Raw genomic sequence first — 12,928 nt, 5'->3', positions numbered from 1 at the left:
TTTCACAATAGATTAAATAGGACTATGGATTAAAGCATTTAACGTCAATGGCCATTCTAAGCTGAATGTGCCTGCTCTCGTCAGATCGCAGAAGTTACACAGCTTAAGGCCTTGCTAGTACCAGTGTGGGAGACTGTCTGGGAATCCGTGGTGCGGTTGAATTTTTATTATGTCGTTTAAATTTTGTTTCACAATCGATTAAAAAGGACTATGGATTAACGCATTTAATGTCAATGGCCATTCTAAGCTGAATGTGCCTGCTCTCGTCAGATCGCAGAAGTTACACAGCTTAAGGCCTCGCTAGTACCAGTGTGGGAGACTGTCTGGGAATCCGTGGTGCGGTTGCCTTTTTATTATGTCGTTTAGATTTTGTTTCACAATAGATTAAATAGGACTATGGATTAAGGCTTTTAATGGCAATGGCCATTCTAACCTGAATGTGCCTGCGCTCGTCAGATCGCAGAAGTTATACAGCTTAAGTCCTCGCTAGTACCAGTGTGGGAGACTGTCTGGGAATCCGTGGTGCGGTTGACTTTTTATTATGTCGTTTAGATTTTGTTTCACAATAGATTAAATAGGACTATGGATTAAAGCATTTAACGTCAATGGCCATTCTAAGCTGAATGTGCCTGCTCTCGTCAGATCGCAGAAGTTACACAGCTTAAGGCCTCGCTAGTACCAGTGTGGGAGACTGTCTGGGAATCCGTGGTGCGGTTGACTTTTTATTATGTCGTTTAGATTTTGTTTCACAATCGATTAAAAAGGACTATGGATTAAAGCATTTAATGTCAATGGCCATTCTAAGCTGAATGTGCCTGCTCTCGTTAGATCGCAGAAGTTACACAGCTTAACGCCTCGCTAGTACCAGTTTGGGAGACTGTCTGGGAATCCGTGGTGCGGTTGACTTCTTATTATGTCGTTTAGATTTTGTTTCACAATCGATTAAAAAGGACTATGGATTAAAGCATTTAACGTCAATGGCCATTCTAAGCTGAATGTGCCTGCTCTCGTCAGATCGCAGAAGTTACACAGCTTAAGGCCTTGCTAGTACCAGTGTGGGAGACTGTCTGGGAATCCGTGGTGCGGTTGAATTTTTATTATGTCGTTTAAATTTTGTTTCACAATCGATTAAAAAGGACTATGGATTAACGCATTTAATGTCAATGGCCATTCTAAGCTGAATGTGCCTGCTCTCGTCAGATCGCAGAAGTTACACAGCTTAAGGCCTCGCTAGTACCAGTGTGGGAGACTGTCTGGGAATCCGTGGTGCGGTTGCCTTTTTATTATGTCGTTTAGATTTTGTTTCACAATAGATTAAATAGGACTATGGATTAAGGCTTTTAATGGCAATGGCCATTCTAACCTGAATGTGCCTGCTCTCGTCAGATCGCAGAAGTTATACAGCTTAAGTCCTCGCTAGTACCAGTGTGGGAGACTGTCTGGGAATCCGTGGTGCGGTTGACTTTTTATTATGTCGTTTAGATTTTGTTTCACAATCGATTAAAAAGGACTATGGATTAAAGCATTTAATGTCAATGGCCATTCTAAGCTGAATGTGCCTGCTCTCGTTAGATCGCAGAAGTTACACAGCTTAACGCCTCGCTAGTACCAGTTTGGGAGACTGTCTGGGAATCCGTGGTGCGGTTGACTTCTTATTATGTCGTTTAGATTTTGTTTCACAATCGATTAAAAAGGACTATGGATTAAAGCATTTAATGTCAATGGCCATTCTAAGCTGAATGTGCCTGCTCTCGTTAGATCGCAGAAGTTACACAGCTTAACGCCTCGCTAGTACCAGTGTGGGAGACTGTCTGGGAATCCGTGGTGCGGTTGACTTTTTATTATGTCGTTTAGATTTTGTTTCACAATAGATTAAATAGGACTATGGATTAAAGCATTTAACGTCAATGGCCATTCTAAGCTGAATGTGCCTGCTCTCGTCAGATCGCAGAAGTTACACAGCTTAAGGCCTTGCTAGTACCAGTGTGGGAGACTGTCTGGGAATCCGTGGTGCGGTTGAATTTTTATTATGTCGTTTAAATTTTGTTTCACAATCGATTAAAAAGGACTATGGATTAACACATTTAATGTCAATGGCCATTCTAAGCTGAATGTGCCTGCTCTCGTCAGATCGCAGAAGTTACACAGCTTCAGGCCTCGCTAGTACCAGTGTGGGAGACTGTCTGGGAATCCGTGGTGCGGTTGCCTTTTTATTATGTCGTTTAGATTTTGTTTCACAATAGATTAAATAGGACTATGGATTAAGGCTTTTAATGGCAATGGCCATTCTAACCTGAATGTGCCTGCTCTCGTCAGATCGCAGAAGTTATACAGCTTAAGTCCTCGCTAGTACCAGTGTGGGAGACTGTCTGGGAATCCGTGGTGCGGTTGACTTTTTATTATGTCGTTTAGATTTTGTTTCACAATCGATTAAAAAGGACTATGGAATAAAGCATTTAATGTCAATGGCCATTCTAAGCTGAATGTGCCTGCTCTCGTTAGATCGCAGAAGTTACACAGCTTAACGCCTCGCTAGTACCAGTTTGGGAGACTGTCTGGGAATCCGTGGTGCGGTTGACTTCTTATTATGTCGTTTAGATTTTGTTTCACAATCGATTAAAAAGGACTATGGATTAAAGCATTTAATGTCAATGGCCATTCTAAGCTGAATGTGCCTGCTCTCGTTAGATCGCAGAAGTTACACAGCTTAACGCCTCGCTAGTACCAGTGTGGGAGACTGTCTGGGAATCCGTGGTGCGGTTGACTTTTTATTATGTCGTTTAGATTTTGTTTCACAATAGATTAAATAGGACTATGGATTAAAGCATTTAACGTCAATGGCCATTCTAAGCTGAATGTGCCTGCTCTCGTCAGATCGCAGAAGTTACACAGCTTAAGGCCTTGCTAGTACCAGTGTGGGAGACTGTCTGGGAATCCGTGGTGCGGTTGAATTTTTATTATGTCGTTTAAATTTTGTTTCACAATCGATTAAAAAGGACTATGGATTAACACATTTAATGTCAATGGCCATTCTAAGCTGAATGTGCCTGCTCTCGTCAGATCGCAGAAGTTACACAGCTTAAGGCCTCGCTAGTACCAGTGTGGGAGACTGTCTGGGAATCCGTGGTGCGGTTGACTTTTTATTATGTCGTTTAGATTTTGTTTCACAATCGATTAAAAAGGACTATGGATTAAAGCATGTAATGTCAATGGCCATTCTAAGCTGAATGTGTCTGCTCTCGTCAGATCGCAGAAGTTACACAGCTTAAGGCCTCGCTAGTACCAGTGTGGGAGACTGTCTGGGAATCCGTGGTGCGGTTGACTTTTTATTATGTCGTTTAGATTTTGTTTCACAATCGATTAAAAAGGACTATGGATTAAAGCATTTAGTGTCAATGGCCATTCTAAGCTAAATGTGCCTGCTCTCGTTAGATCGCAGAAGTTACACAGCTTAACGCCTCGCTAGTACCAGTGTGGGAGACTGTCTGTGAATCCGTGGTGCGGTTGAATTTTTATTATGTCGTTTTGATTTTGTTTCACAATCGATTAAAAAGGACTATGGATTAAAGCATTTAATGTCAATGGCCATTCTAAGCTGAATGTCCCTGCTCTCGTCAGATCGCAGAAGTTACACAGCTTAAGGCCTCGCTAGTACCAGTGTGGGAGACTGTCTGGGAATCCGTGGTGCGGTTGACTTTTTATTATGTCGTTTAGATTTTGTTTCACAATCGATTAAAAAGGACTATGGATTAAAGCATTTAATGTCAATGGCCATTCTAAGCTGAATGTGCCTGCTCTCGTCAGATCGCAGAAGTTACACAGCTTAAGGCTTTGCTAGTACCAGTGTGGGAGACTGTCTGGGAATCCGTGGTGCGGTTGACTTTTTATTATGTTGTTTAGATTTTGTTTCACAATAGATTAAATAGGACTATGGATTAAGGCTTTTAATGTCAATGGCCATTCTAAGCTGAATGTGCCTGCTCTCGTCAGATCGCAGAAGTTACACAGCTTAAGGCCTCGCTAGTACCAGTGTGGGAGACTGTCTGGGAATCCGTGGTGCGGTTGACTTTTTATTATGTCGTTTAGATGTTGTTTCACAATCGATTAAAAAGGACTATGGATTAAAGCATTTAATGTCAATGGCCGTTCTAAGCTGAATGTGCCTGCTCTCGTCGGACCGCAGAAGTTACACAGCTTAAGGCCTCGCTAGTACCAGTGTGGGAGACTGTCTGGGAATCCGTGGTGCGGTTGACTGTTTATTATGTCGTTTAGATTTTGTTTCACAATAGATTAAATAGGACTATGGATTAAAACATTTAACGTCAATGGCCATTCTAAGCTGAATGTGCCTGCTCTCGTTAGATCGCAGAAGTTACACAGCTTAACGCCTCGCTAGTACCAGTGTGGGAGACTGTCTGGGAATCCGTGGTGCGGTTGACTTTTTATTATGTCGTTTACATTTTGTTTCACAATAGATTAAATAGGACTATGGATTAAAGCATTTAACGTCAATGGCCATTCTAAGCTGAATGTGCCTGCTCTCGTCAGATCGCAGAAGTTACACAGCTTAAGGCCTCGCTAGTACCAGTGTGGGAGACTGTCTGGGAATCCGTGGTGCGGTTGAATTTTTATTATGTCGTTTAGATTTTGTTTCACAATCGATTAAAAAGGACTATGGATTAAAGCATTTGATGTCAATGGCCATTCTAAGCTGAATGTCCCTGCCCTCGTCAGATCGCAGAAGTTACACAGCTTAAGGCCTCGCTAGTACCAGTGTGGGAGACTGTGTGGGAGACTGTGTGGGAGACTGTGTGGGAGACTGTCAGGGAATCCGTGGTGCGGTTGACTTTTTATTATGTCGTTTAGATTTTGTTTCACAATCGATTAAAAAGGACTATGGATTAAAGCATTTAATGTCTATGGCCATTCTAAGCTGAATGTGCCTGCTCTCGTCAGATCGCAGAAGTTACACAGCTTAAGGCCTCGCTAGTACCAGTGTGGGAGACTGTCTGGGAATCCGTGGTGCGGTTGACTTCTTATTATGTCGTTTAGATTTTGTTTCACAATAGATTAAATAGGACTATGGATTAAAGCATTTAACGTCAATGGCCATTCTAAGCTGAATGTGCCTGCTCTCGTCAGATCGCAGAAGTTACACAGCTTAAGGCCTCGCTAGTACCAGTGTGGGAGACTGTCTGGGAATCCGTGGTGAGGTTGTCTTTTTATTATGTCGTTTAGATTTTGTTTCACAATCGATTAAAAAGGACTATGGATTAAAGCATTTAATGTCAATGGCAATTTTAAGCTGAATGTGCCTGCTCTCGTTAGATCGCAGAAGTTACACAGCTTAACGCCTCACTAGTACCAGTGTGGGAGACTGTCTGGGAATCCGTGGTGTGGTTGACTTTTTATTATGTCGTTAAGATTTAGTTTCACAATAGATTAAATAGGACTATGGATTAAAGCATTTAACGTCAATGGCCATTCTAAGCTGAATGTGCCTGCTCTCGTCAGATCGCAGAAGTTACACAGCTTAAAGCCTCGCTAGTATTAGTGTGGGAGACTGTCTGGGAATCCGTGGTGCGGTTGCCTTTTTATTATGTCGTTTAGATTTTGTTTCACAATAGATTAAATAGGACTATGGATTAAAACATTTAACGTCAATGGCCATTCTAAGCTGAATGTGCCTGCTCTCGTCAAATCGCAGAAGTTACACACCTTAAGGCTTCGCTAGTACCAGTGTGGGAGACTGTCTGGGAATCAGTGGTGCGGTTGAATTTTTATTATGTCGTTTAGATTTTGTTTCACAATCGATTAAAAAGGACTATGGATTAAAGGATTTAATGTCAATGGCCATTCTAAGCTGAATGTCCCTGCTCTCGTCAGATCGCAGAAGTTACACAGCTTAAGGCCTTGCTAGTACCAGTGAGGGAGACTGTCTGGGAATCCGTGGTGCGGTTGACTTTTTATTATGTTGTTTAGATTTTGTTTCACAATCGATTAAAAAGGACTATGGATTAAAGCATTTAATGTCAATGGCCGTTCTAAGCTGAATGTGCCTGCTCTCGTCAGACCGCAGAAGTTACACAGCTTAAGGCCTCGCTAGTACCAGTGTGGGAGACTGTCTGGGAATCCGTGGTGCGGTTGACTGTTTATTATGTCGTTTAGATTTTGTTTCACAATCGATTAAAAAGGACTATGGATTAAAGCATTTAATGTCAATGGCCATTCTAAGCTGAATGTGCCTGCTCTCGTTAGATCGCAGAAGTTACACAGCTTAACGCCTCGCTAGTACCAGTGTGGGAGACTGTCTGGGAATCCGTGGTGCGGTTGACTTTTTATTATGTCGTTTACATTTTGTTTCACAATAGATTAAATAGGACTATGGATTAAAGCATTTAACGTCAATGGCCATTCTAAGCTGAATGTGCCTGCTCTCGTCAGATCGCAGAAGTTACACAGCTTAAGGCCTCGCTAGTACCAGTGTGGGAGACTGTCTGGGAATCCGTGGTGCGGTTGAATTTTTATTATGTCGTTTAGATTTTGTTTCACAATCGATTAAAAAGGACTATGGATTAAAGCATTTGATGTCAATGGCCATTCTAAGCTGAATGTCCCTGCCCTCGTCAGATCGCAGAAGTTACACAGCTTAAGGCCTCGCTAGTACCAGTGTGGGAGACTGTGTGGGAGACTGTCTGGGAATCCGTGGTGCGGTTGACTTTTTATTATGTCGTTTAGATTTTGTTTCACAATCGATTAAAAAGGACTATGGATTAAAGCATTTAATGTCTATGGCCATTCTAAGCTGAATGTGCCTGCTCTCGTCAGATCGCAGAAGTTACACAGCTTAAGGCCTCGCTAGTACCAGTGTGGGAGACTGTCTGGGAATCCGTGGTGCGGTTGACTTCTTATTATGTCGTTTAGATTTTGTTTCACAATAGATTAAATAGGACTATGGATTAAAGCATTTAACGTCGATGGCCGTTCTAAGCTGAATGTGTCTGCTCTCGTCAGATCGCAGAAGTTACACAGCTTAAGGCCTCGCTAGTACCAGTGTGGGAGACTGTCTGGGAATCCGTGGTGAGGTTGTCTTTTTATTATGTCGTTTAGATTTTGTTTCACAATCGATTAAAAAGGACTATGGATTAAAGCATTTAATGTCAATGGCCATTTTAAGCTGAATGTCCCTGCTCTCGTCAGATCGCAGAAATTACACAGCTTAAGGCCTCGCTAGTACCAGTGTGGGAGACTGTCTGGGAATCCGTGGTGCGGTTGACTTTTTATTATGTCGTTTAGATTTTGTTTCACAATCGATTAAAAAGGACTATGGATTAAAGCATTTATTGTCAATGGCCATTCTAAGCTGAATGTGCCTGCTCTCGTCAGATCGCAAAAGTTACACAGCTTAAGGCCTCGCTAGTACCAGTGTGGGAGACTGTCTGGGAATCCGTGGTGCGGTTGACTTTTTATTATGTCGTTTAGATTTTGTTTCACAATAGATTAAATAGGACTATGGATTAAAGCATTTAACGTCAATGGCCATTCTAAGCTGAATGTGCCTGCTCTCGTCAGAACGCAGAAGTTACACAGCTTAAGGCCTCGCTAGTACCAGTGTTGGAGACTGTCTGGGAATCCGTGGTGCGGTAGAATTTTTATTATGTCGTTTAGATTTTGTTTCACAATCGATTAAAAAGGACTATGGATTAAGCATTTAATGTCAATGGCCATTCTAAGCTGAATGTGCCTGCTCTCGTCAGATCGCAGAAGTTACACAGCTTAAGGCCTCGCTAGTACTAGTGTGGGAGACTGTCTGGGAATCCGTGGTGCGGTTGACTTTTTATTATGTTGTTTAGATTTTGTTTCACAATCGATTAAAAAGGACTATGGATTAAAGCATTTAATGTCAATGGCCATTCTAAGCTGAATGTGCCTGCTCTCGTCAGATCGCAGAAGTTACACAGCTTAAGGCCTCGCTAGTACCAGTGTGTTAGACTGTCTGGGAATCCGTGGTGCGGTTGACTTTTTATTATGTTGTTTAGATTTTGTTTCACAATAGATTAAATATGACTATGGATTAAGGCTTTTAATGACAATGGCCATTCTAAGCTGAATGTGCCTGCTCTCGTCAGATCGCAGAAGTTACACAGCTTAACGCCTCGCTAGTACCAGTGTGGGAGACTGTCTGGGAATCCGTGGTGTGGTTGACTTTTTATTATGTCGTTTAGATTTTGTTTCACAATAGATTAAATAGGACTATGGATTAAAGCATTTAACGTCAATGGCCATTCTAAGCTGAATGTGCCTGCTCTCGTCAGATCGCAGAAGTTACACAGCTTAAGGCCTCGCTAGTACCAGTGTGGGAGACTGTCTGGGAATCTGTGGTGCGGTTGAATTTTTATTATGTCGTTTAGATTTTGTTTCACAATCGATTAAAAAGGACTATGGATTAAAGCACTTAATGTCAATGGCCATTCTAAGCTGAATGTCCCTGCTCTCGTCAGATCGCAGAAGTTACACAGCTTAAGGCCTCGCTAGTACCAGTGTGGGAGACTGTCTGGGAATCCGTGGTGCGGTTGTCTTTTTATTATGTTGTTTAGATTTTGTTTCACAATAGATTAAATAGGACTATGGATTAAGGCTTTTAATGGCAATGGCCATTCTAAGCTGAATGTGCCTGTTCTCGTCAGATCGCAGAAGTTACACAGCTTAAGGCCTCGTTAGTACCAGTGTGGGAGACTGTCTGGGAATCCGTGGTGCGGTTGACTTTTTATTATGTCGTTTAGATTTTGTTTCACAATCGATTAAAAAGGACTATGGATTAAAGCATTTAATGTCAATGGCCATTCTAAGCTGAATGTGCCTGCTCTCGTCAGATCGCAGAAGTTACACAGCTTAAGGCCTCGCTATTACCAGTGTGGGAGACTGTCTGGGAATCTGTGGTGCGGTTGACTTTTTATTATGTTGTTTAGATTTTGTTTCACAATAGATTAAATAGGACTATGGATTAAGGCTTTTAATGGCAATGGCCATTCTAAGCTGAATGTGCCTGCTCTCGTCAGATCGCAGAAGTTACACAGCTTAAGGCCTCGTTAGTACCAGTGTGGGAGACTGTCTGGGAATCCGTGGTGCGGTTGACTTTTTATTATGTCGTTTAGATTTTGTTTCACAATCGATTAAAAAGGACTATGGATTAAAGCATTTAATGTCAATGGCCATTCTAAGCTGAATGTGCCTGCTCTCGTTAGATCGCAGAAGTTACACAGCTTAACGCCTCGCTAGTACCAGTGTGGGAGACTGTCTGGGAATCCGTGGTGTGGTTGACTTTTTATTATGTCGTTTAGATTTTGTTTCACAATAGATTAAATAGGACTATGGATTAAAGCATTTAACGTCAATGGCCATTCTAAGCTGAATGTGCCTGCTCTCGTCAGATCGCAGAAGTTACACAGCTTAAGGCCTCGCTAGTACCAGTGTGGGAGACTGTCTGGGAAACCGTGGTGCGGTTGAAATTTTATTATGTCGTTTAGATTTTGTTTCACAATCGATTAAAAAGGACTATGGATTAAAGCATTTAATGTCAATGGCCATTCTAAGCTGAATGTCCCTGCTCTCGTCAGATCGCAGAAGTTACACAGCTTAAGGCCTCGCTAGTACCAGTGTGGGAGACTGTCTGGGAATCCGTTGTGCGGTTGACTTTTTTTTATGTTGTTTAGATTTTGTTTCACAATAGATGAAATAGGACTATGGATTAAGGCTTTTAATGTCAATGGCCATTCTAAGCTGAATGTACCTGCTCTCGTCAGATCGCAGAAGTTACACAGCTTAAGGCCTCGCTAGTACTAGTGTGGGAGACTGTCTGGGAATCCGTGGTGCGGTTGACTTTTTATTATGTCGTTTAGATTTTGTTTCACAATCGATTAAAAAGGACTATGGATTAAAGCATTTAATGTCAACGGCAATGGCAATTCTAAGCTGAATGTGCCTGCTCTCGTTAGATCGCAGAAGTTACACAGCTTAACGCCTCGCTAGTACCAGTGTGGGAGACTGTCTGGGAATCCGTGGTGTGGTTGACTTTTTATTATGTCGTTAAGATTTAGTTTCACAATAGATTAAATAGGACTATGGATTAAAGCATTTAACGTCAATGGCCATTCTAAGCTGAATGTGCCTGCTCTCGTCAGATCGCAGAAGTTACACAGCTTAAGGCCTCGTTAGTACCAGTGTGGGAGACTGTCTGGGAATCCGTGGTGCGGTTGACTTTTTATTATGTCATTTAGATTTTGTTTCACAATCGATTAAAAAGGACTATGGATTAACGCATTTAATGTCAATGGCCATTCTAAGCTGAATGTGCCTGCTCTCGTCAGATCGCAGAAGTTACACAGCTTAAGGCCTCGCTAGTACCAGTGTGGGAGACTGTCTGGGAATCCGTGGTGCGGTTGACTTTTTATTATGTCGTTTAGATTTTGTTTCACAATCGATTAAAAAGGACTATGAATTAAAGCATTTAATGTCAATGGCCATTCTAAGCTGAATGTGCCTGCTCTCGTTAGATCGCAGAAGTTACACAGCTTAACGCCTCTCTAGTACCAGTGTGGGAGACTGTCTGGGAATCCGTGGTGCGGTTGACTTTTTATTATGTCGTTTAGATTTTGTTTCACAATAGATTAAATAGGACTATGGATTAAAGCATTTAACGTCAATGGCCATTCTAAGCTGAATGTGCCTGCTCTCGTCAGATCGCAGAAGTTACACAGCTTAAGGCCTCGCTAGTACCAGTGTGGGAGACTGTCTGGGAATCCGTGGTGCGGTTGAATTTTTATTATGTCGTTTAGATTTTGTTTCACAATCGATTAAAAAGGACTATGGATTAAAGCATTTAATGTCAATGGCCATTCTAAGCTGAATGTCCCTGCTCTCATCAGATCGCAGAAGTTACACAGCTTAAGGCCTCGCTAGTACCAGTGTGGGAGACTGTCTGGGAATCCGTGGTGCGGTTGACTTTTTATTATGTCGTTTAGATTTTGTTTCACAATCGATTAAAAAGGACTATGGATTAAAGCATGTAATGTCAATGGCCATTCTAAGCTGAATGTGTCTGCTCTCGTCAGATCGCAGAAGTTACACAGCTTAAGGCCTCGCTAGTACCAGTGTGGGAGACTGTCTGGGAATCCGTGGTGCGGTTGACTTTTTATTATGTCGTTTAGATTTTGTTTCACAATCGATTAAAAAGGACTATGGATTAAAGCATTTAGTGTCAATGGCCATTCTAAGCTAAATGTGCCTGCTCTCGTTAGATCGCAGAAGTTACACAGCTTAACGCCTCGCTAGTACCAGTGTGGGAGACTGTCTGGGAATCCGTGGTGCGGTTGAATTTTTATTATGTCGTTTTGATTTTGTTTCACAATCGATTAAAAAGGACTATGGATTAAAGCATTTAATGTCAATGGCCATTCTAAGCTGAATGTCCCTGCTCTCGTCAGATCGCAGAAGTTACACAGCTTAAGGCCTCGCTAGTACCAGTGTGGGAGACTGTCTGGGAATCCGTGGTGCGGTTGAATTTTTATTATGTCGTTTAGATTTTGTTTCACAATCGATTAAAAAGGACTATGGATTAAAGCATTTGATGTCAATGGCCATTCTAAGCTGAATGTCCCTGCCCTCGTCAGATCGCAGAAGTTACACAGCTTAAGGCCTCGCTAGTACCAGTGTGGGAGACTGTCTGGGAATCCGTGGTGCGGTTGACTTTATATTATGTCGTTTAGATTTTGTTTCACAATCGATTAAAAAGGACTATGGATTAAAGCATTTAATGTCTATGGCCATTCTAAGCTGAATGTGCCTGCTCTCGTCAGAGCGCAGAAGTTACACAGCTTAAGGCCTCGCTAGTACCAGTGTGGGAGACTGTCTGGGAATCCGTGGTGCGGTTGACTTCTTATTATGTCGTTTAGATTTTGTTTCACAATAGATTAAATAGGACTATGGATTAAAGCATTTATCGTCAATGGCCATTCTAAGCTGAATGTGCCTGCTCTCGTCAGATCGCAGAAGTTACACAGCTTAAGGCCTCGCTGGTACCAGTGTGGGAGACTGTCTGGGAATCCGTGGTGAGGTTGTCTTTTTATTATGTCGTTTAGATTTTGTTTCACAATCGATTAAAAAGGACTATGGATTAAAGCATTTAATGTCAATGGCAATTCTAAGCTGAATGTGCCTGCTCTCGTTAGATCGCAGAAGTTACACAGCTTAACGCCTCACTAGTACCAGTGTGGGAGACTGTCTGGGAATCCGTGGTGTGGTTGACTTTTTATTATGTCGTTAAGATTTAGTTTCACAATAGATTAAATAGGACTATGGATTAAAGCATTTAACGTCAATGGCCATTCTAAGCTGAATGTGCCTGCTCTCGTCAGATCGCAGAAGTTACACAGCTTAAGGCCTCGCTAGTATTAGTGTGGGAGACTGTCTGGGAATCCGTGGTGCGGTTGAATTTTTATTATGTCGTTTAGATTTTGTTTCACAATCGATTAAAAAGGACTATGGATTAAAGCATTTAATGTCAATGGCCATTTTAAGCTGAATGTCCCTGCTCTCGTCAGATCGCAGAAATTACACAGCTTAAGGCCTCGCTAGTACCAGTGTGGGAGACTGTCTGGGAATCCGTGGTGCGGTTGACTTTTTATTATGTCGTTTAGATTTTGTTTCACAATCGATTAAAAAGGACTATGGATTAAAGCATTTATCGTCAATGGCCATTCTAAGCTGAATGTGCCTGCTCTCGTCAGATCGCAAAAGTTACACAGCTTAAGTCCTCGCTAGTACCAGTGTGGGAGACTGTCTGGGAATCCGTGGTGCGGTTGACTTTTTATTATGTCGTTTAGATTTTGTTTCACAATCAATTAAAAAGGACTATGGATTAAAACATTTA

General features: G+C 42.0%; 59 pseudogenes; all 59 read left to right on the top strand.

The window, feature by feature from the left end:
- The first annotated feature begins 43 nt into the window (after nt 1-43).
- Nucleotides 44-162, top strand: LOC142665555 (5S ribosomal RNA; annotated as a pseudogene).
- A 67-nt stretch (nt 163-229) lies between these two features.
- LOC142735647 (5S ribosomal RNA) lies at nt 230-348 on the top strand (annotated as a pseudogene).
- A 253-nt stretch (nt 349-601) lies between these two features.
- LOC142690765 (5S ribosomal RNA) lies at nt 602-720 on the top strand (annotated as a pseudogene).
- A 67-nt stretch (nt 721-787) lies between these two features.
- LOC142690097 (5S ribosomal RNA) lies at nt 788-906 on the top strand (annotated as a pseudogene).
- Nucleotides 907-973: 67 nt separating this feature from the next.
- Nucleotides 974-1,092, top strand: LOC142665548 (5S ribosomal RNA; annotated as a pseudogene).
- A 67-nt stretch (nt 1,093-1,159) lies between these two features.
- Nucleotides 1,160-1,278, top strand: LOC142735646 (5S ribosomal RNA; annotated as a pseudogene).
- A 67-nt stretch (nt 1,279-1,345) lies between these two features.
- Nucleotides 1,346-1,464, top strand: LOC142710159 (5S ribosomal RNA; annotated as a pseudogene).
- Nucleotides 1,465-1,531: 67 nt separating this feature from the next.
- On the top strand, nt 1,532-1,650 carry LOC142690086 (5S ribosomal RNA; annotated as a pseudogene).
- A 67-nt stretch (nt 1,651-1,717) lies between these two features.
- LOC142680894 (5S ribosomal RNA) lies at nt 1,718-1,836 on the top strand (annotated as a pseudogene).
- Nucleotides 1,837-1,903: 67 nt separating this feature from the next.
- On the top strand, nt 1,904-2,022 carry LOC142665535 (5S ribosomal RNA; annotated as a pseudogene).
- Nucleotides 2,023-2,089: 67 nt separating this feature from the next.
- On the top strand, nt 2,090-2,208 carry LOC142736247 (5S ribosomal RNA; annotated as a pseudogene).
- Nucleotides 2,209-2,275: 67 nt separating this feature from the next.
- On the top strand, nt 2,276-2,394 carry LOC142710148 (5S ribosomal RNA; annotated as a pseudogene).
- A 67-nt stretch (nt 2,395-2,461) lies between these two features.
- LOC142690075 (5S ribosomal RNA) lies at nt 2,462-2,580 on the top strand (annotated as a pseudogene).
- A 67-nt stretch (nt 2,581-2,647) lies between these two features.
- LOC142680883 (5S ribosomal RNA) lies at nt 2,648-2,766 on the top strand (annotated as a pseudogene).
- A 67-nt stretch (nt 2,767-2,833) lies between these two features.
- LOC142665529 (5S ribosomal RNA) lies at nt 2,834-2,952 on the top strand (annotated as a pseudogene).
- A 67-nt stretch (nt 2,953-3,019) lies between these two features.
- Nucleotides 3,020-3,138, top strand: LOC142690643 (5S ribosomal RNA; annotated as a pseudogene).
- Nucleotides 3,139-3,205: 67 nt separating this feature from the next.
- LOC142736299 (5S ribosomal RNA) lies at nt 3,206-3,324 on the top strand (annotated as a pseudogene).
- A 253-nt stretch (nt 3,325-3,577) lies between these two features.
- Nucleotides 3,578-3,696, top strand: LOC142726869 (5S ribosomal RNA; annotated as a pseudogene).
- Nucleotides 3,697-3,763: 67 nt separating this feature from the next.
- LOC142737332 (5S ribosomal RNA) lies at nt 3,764-3,882 on the top strand (annotated as a pseudogene).
- A 67-nt stretch (nt 3,883-3,949) lies between these two features.
- LOC142690521 (5S ribosomal RNA) lies at nt 3,950-4,068 on the top strand (annotated as a pseudogene).
- A 67-nt stretch (nt 4,069-4,135) lies between these two features.
- Nucleotides 4,136-4,254, top strand: LOC142669638 (5S ribosomal RNA; annotated as a pseudogene).
- Nucleotides 4,255-4,321: 67 nt separating this feature from the next.
- LOC142680872 (5S ribosomal RNA) lies at nt 4,322-4,440 on the top strand (annotated as a pseudogene).
- Nucleotides 4,441-4,507: 67 nt separating this feature from the next.
- Nucleotides 4,508-4,626, top strand: LOC142736604 (5S ribosomal RNA; annotated as a pseudogene).
- Nucleotides 4,627-4,915: 289 nt separating this feature from the next.
- LOC142733778 (5S ribosomal RNA) lies at nt 4,916-5,034 on the top strand (annotated as a pseudogene).
- Nucleotides 5,035-5,101: 67 nt separating this feature from the next.
- Nucleotides 5,102-5,220, top strand: LOC142673362 (5S ribosomal RNA; annotated as a pseudogene).
- Nucleotides 5,221-5,473: 253 nt separating this feature from the next.
- LOC142702184 (5S ribosomal RNA) lies at nt 5,474-5,592 on the top strand (annotated as a pseudogene).
- Nucleotides 5,593-5,845: 253 nt separating this feature from the next.
- On the top strand, nt 5,846-5,964 carry LOC142670445 (5S ribosomal RNA; annotated as a pseudogene).
- Nucleotides 5,965-6,031: 67 nt separating this feature from the next.
- Nucleotides 6,032-6,150, top strand: LOC142737374 (5S ribosomal RNA; annotated as a pseudogene).
- A 67-nt stretch (nt 6,151-6,217) lies between these two features.
- On the top strand, nt 6,218-6,336 carry LOC142680860 (5S ribosomal RNA; annotated as a pseudogene).
- Nucleotides 6,337-6,403: 67 nt separating this feature from the next.
- Nucleotides 6,404-6,522, top strand: LOC142736603 (5S ribosomal RNA; annotated as a pseudogene).
- A 265-nt stretch (nt 6,523-6,787) lies between these two features.
- On the top strand, nt 6,788-6,906 carry LOC142733767 (5S ribosomal RNA; annotated as a pseudogene).
- A 253-nt stretch (nt 6,907-7,159) lies between these two features.
- Nucleotides 7,160-7,278, top strand: LOC142736872 (5S ribosomal RNA; annotated as a pseudogene).
- Nucleotides 7,279-7,345: 67 nt separating this feature from the next.
- Nucleotides 7,346-7,464, top strand: LOC142736062 (5S ribosomal RNA; annotated as a pseudogene).
- A 67-nt stretch (nt 7,465-7,531) lies between these two features.
- Nucleotides 7,532-7,650, top strand: LOC142671396 (5S ribosomal RNA; annotated as a pseudogene).
- Nucleotides 7,651-7,716: 66 nt separating this feature from the next.
- LOC142736091 (5S ribosomal RNA) lies at nt 7,717-7,835 on the top strand (annotated as a pseudogene).
- A 67-nt stretch (nt 7,836-7,902) lies between these two features.
- On the top strand, nt 7,903-8,021 carry LOC142694496 (5S ribosomal RNA; annotated as a pseudogene).
- A 67-nt stretch (nt 8,022-8,088) lies between these two features.
- Nucleotides 8,089-8,207, top strand: LOC142709209 (5S ribosomal RNA; annotated as a pseudogene).
- Nucleotides 8,208-8,274: 67 nt separating this feature from the next.
- Nucleotides 8,275-8,393, top strand: LOC142738299 (5S ribosomal RNA; annotated as a pseudogene).
- Nucleotides 8,394-8,460: 67 nt separating this feature from the next.
- Nucleotides 8,461-8,579, top strand: LOC142736311 (5S ribosomal RNA; annotated as a pseudogene).
- A 67-nt stretch (nt 8,580-8,646) lies between these two features.
- LOC142737206 (5S ribosomal RNA) lies at nt 8,647-8,765 on the top strand (annotated as a pseudogene).
- Nucleotides 8,766-8,832: 67 nt separating this feature from the next.
- Nucleotides 8,833-8,951, top strand: LOC142671186 (5S ribosomal RNA; annotated as a pseudogene).
- A 67-nt stretch (nt 8,952-9,018) lies between these two features.
- LOC142735501 (5S ribosomal RNA) lies at nt 9,019-9,137 on the top strand (annotated as a pseudogene).
- A 67-nt stretch (nt 9,138-9,204) lies between these two features.
- LOC142699053 (5S ribosomal RNA) lies at nt 9,205-9,323 on the top strand (annotated as a pseudogene).
- A 67-nt stretch (nt 9,324-9,390) lies between these two features.
- On the top strand, nt 9,391-9,509 carry LOC142737836 (5S ribosomal RNA; annotated as a pseudogene).
- A 67-nt stretch (nt 9,510-9,576) lies between these two features.
- Nucleotides 9,577-9,695, top strand: LOC142669604 (5S ribosomal RNA; annotated as a pseudogene).
- A 67-nt stretch (nt 9,696-9,762) lies between these two features.
- Nucleotides 9,763-9,881, top strand: LOC142737889 (5S ribosomal RNA; annotated as a pseudogene).
- A 259-nt stretch (nt 9,882-10,140) lies between these two features.
- Nucleotides 10,141-10,259, top strand: LOC142735537 (5S ribosomal RNA; annotated as a pseudogene).
- Nucleotides 10,260-10,326: 67 nt separating this feature from the next.
- LOC142690400 (5S ribosomal RNA) lies at nt 10,327-10,445 on the top strand (annotated as a pseudogene).
- Nucleotides 10,446-10,512: 67 nt separating this feature from the next.
- LOC142700666 (5S ribosomal RNA) lies at nt 10,513-10,631 on the top strand (annotated as a pseudogene).
- A 67-nt stretch (nt 10,632-10,698) lies between these two features.
- Nucleotides 10,699-10,817, top strand: LOC142736602 (5S ribosomal RNA; annotated as a pseudogene).
- A 67-nt stretch (nt 10,818-10,884) lies between these two features.
- On the top strand, nt 10,885-11,003 carry LOC142737764 (5S ribosomal RNA; annotated as a pseudogene).
- A 67-nt stretch (nt 11,004-11,070) lies between these two features.
- On the top strand, nt 11,071-11,189 carry LOC142736298 (5S ribosomal RNA; annotated as a pseudogene).
- Nucleotides 11,190-11,442: 253 nt separating this feature from the next.
- Nucleotides 11,443-11,561, top strand: LOC142737958 (5S ribosomal RNA; annotated as a pseudogene).
- A 67-nt stretch (nt 11,562-11,628) lies between these two features.
- On the top strand, nt 11,629-11,747 carry LOC142738204 (5S ribosomal RNA; annotated as a pseudogene).
- A 67-nt stretch (nt 11,748-11,814) lies between these two features.
- On the top strand, nt 11,815-11,933 carry LOC142736944 (5S ribosomal RNA; annotated as a pseudogene).
- A 67-nt stretch (nt 11,934-12,000) lies between these two features.
- Nucleotides 12,001-12,119, top strand: LOC142698469 (5S ribosomal RNA; annotated as a pseudogene).
- A 253-nt stretch (nt 12,120-12,372) lies between these two features.
- LOC142669228 (5S ribosomal RNA) lies at nt 12,373-12,491 on the top strand (annotated as a pseudogene).
- A 67-nt stretch (nt 12,492-12,558) lies between these two features.
- Nucleotides 12,559-12,677, top strand: LOC142736871 (5S ribosomal RNA; annotated as a pseudogene).
- Nucleotides 12,678-12,744: 67 nt separating this feature from the next.
- On the top strand, nt 12,745-12,863 carry LOC142676663 (5S ribosomal RNA; annotated as a pseudogene).
- Nucleotides 12,864-12,928: the final 65 nt, after the last annotated feature.

This window comes from Rhinoderma darwinii, chromosome 1 (assembly GCF_050947455.1).
Source record: "Rhinoderma darwinii isolate aRhiDar2 chromosome 1, aRhiDar2.hap1, whole genome shotgun sequence".
NCBI lineage: Eukaryota > Metazoa > Chordata > Amphibia > Anura > Rhinodermatidae > Rhinoderma > Rhinoderma darwinii.
Note: the sequence above shows the minus strand (reverse complement) of the source record. Positions and strands in the feature narration are given on the sequence as shown.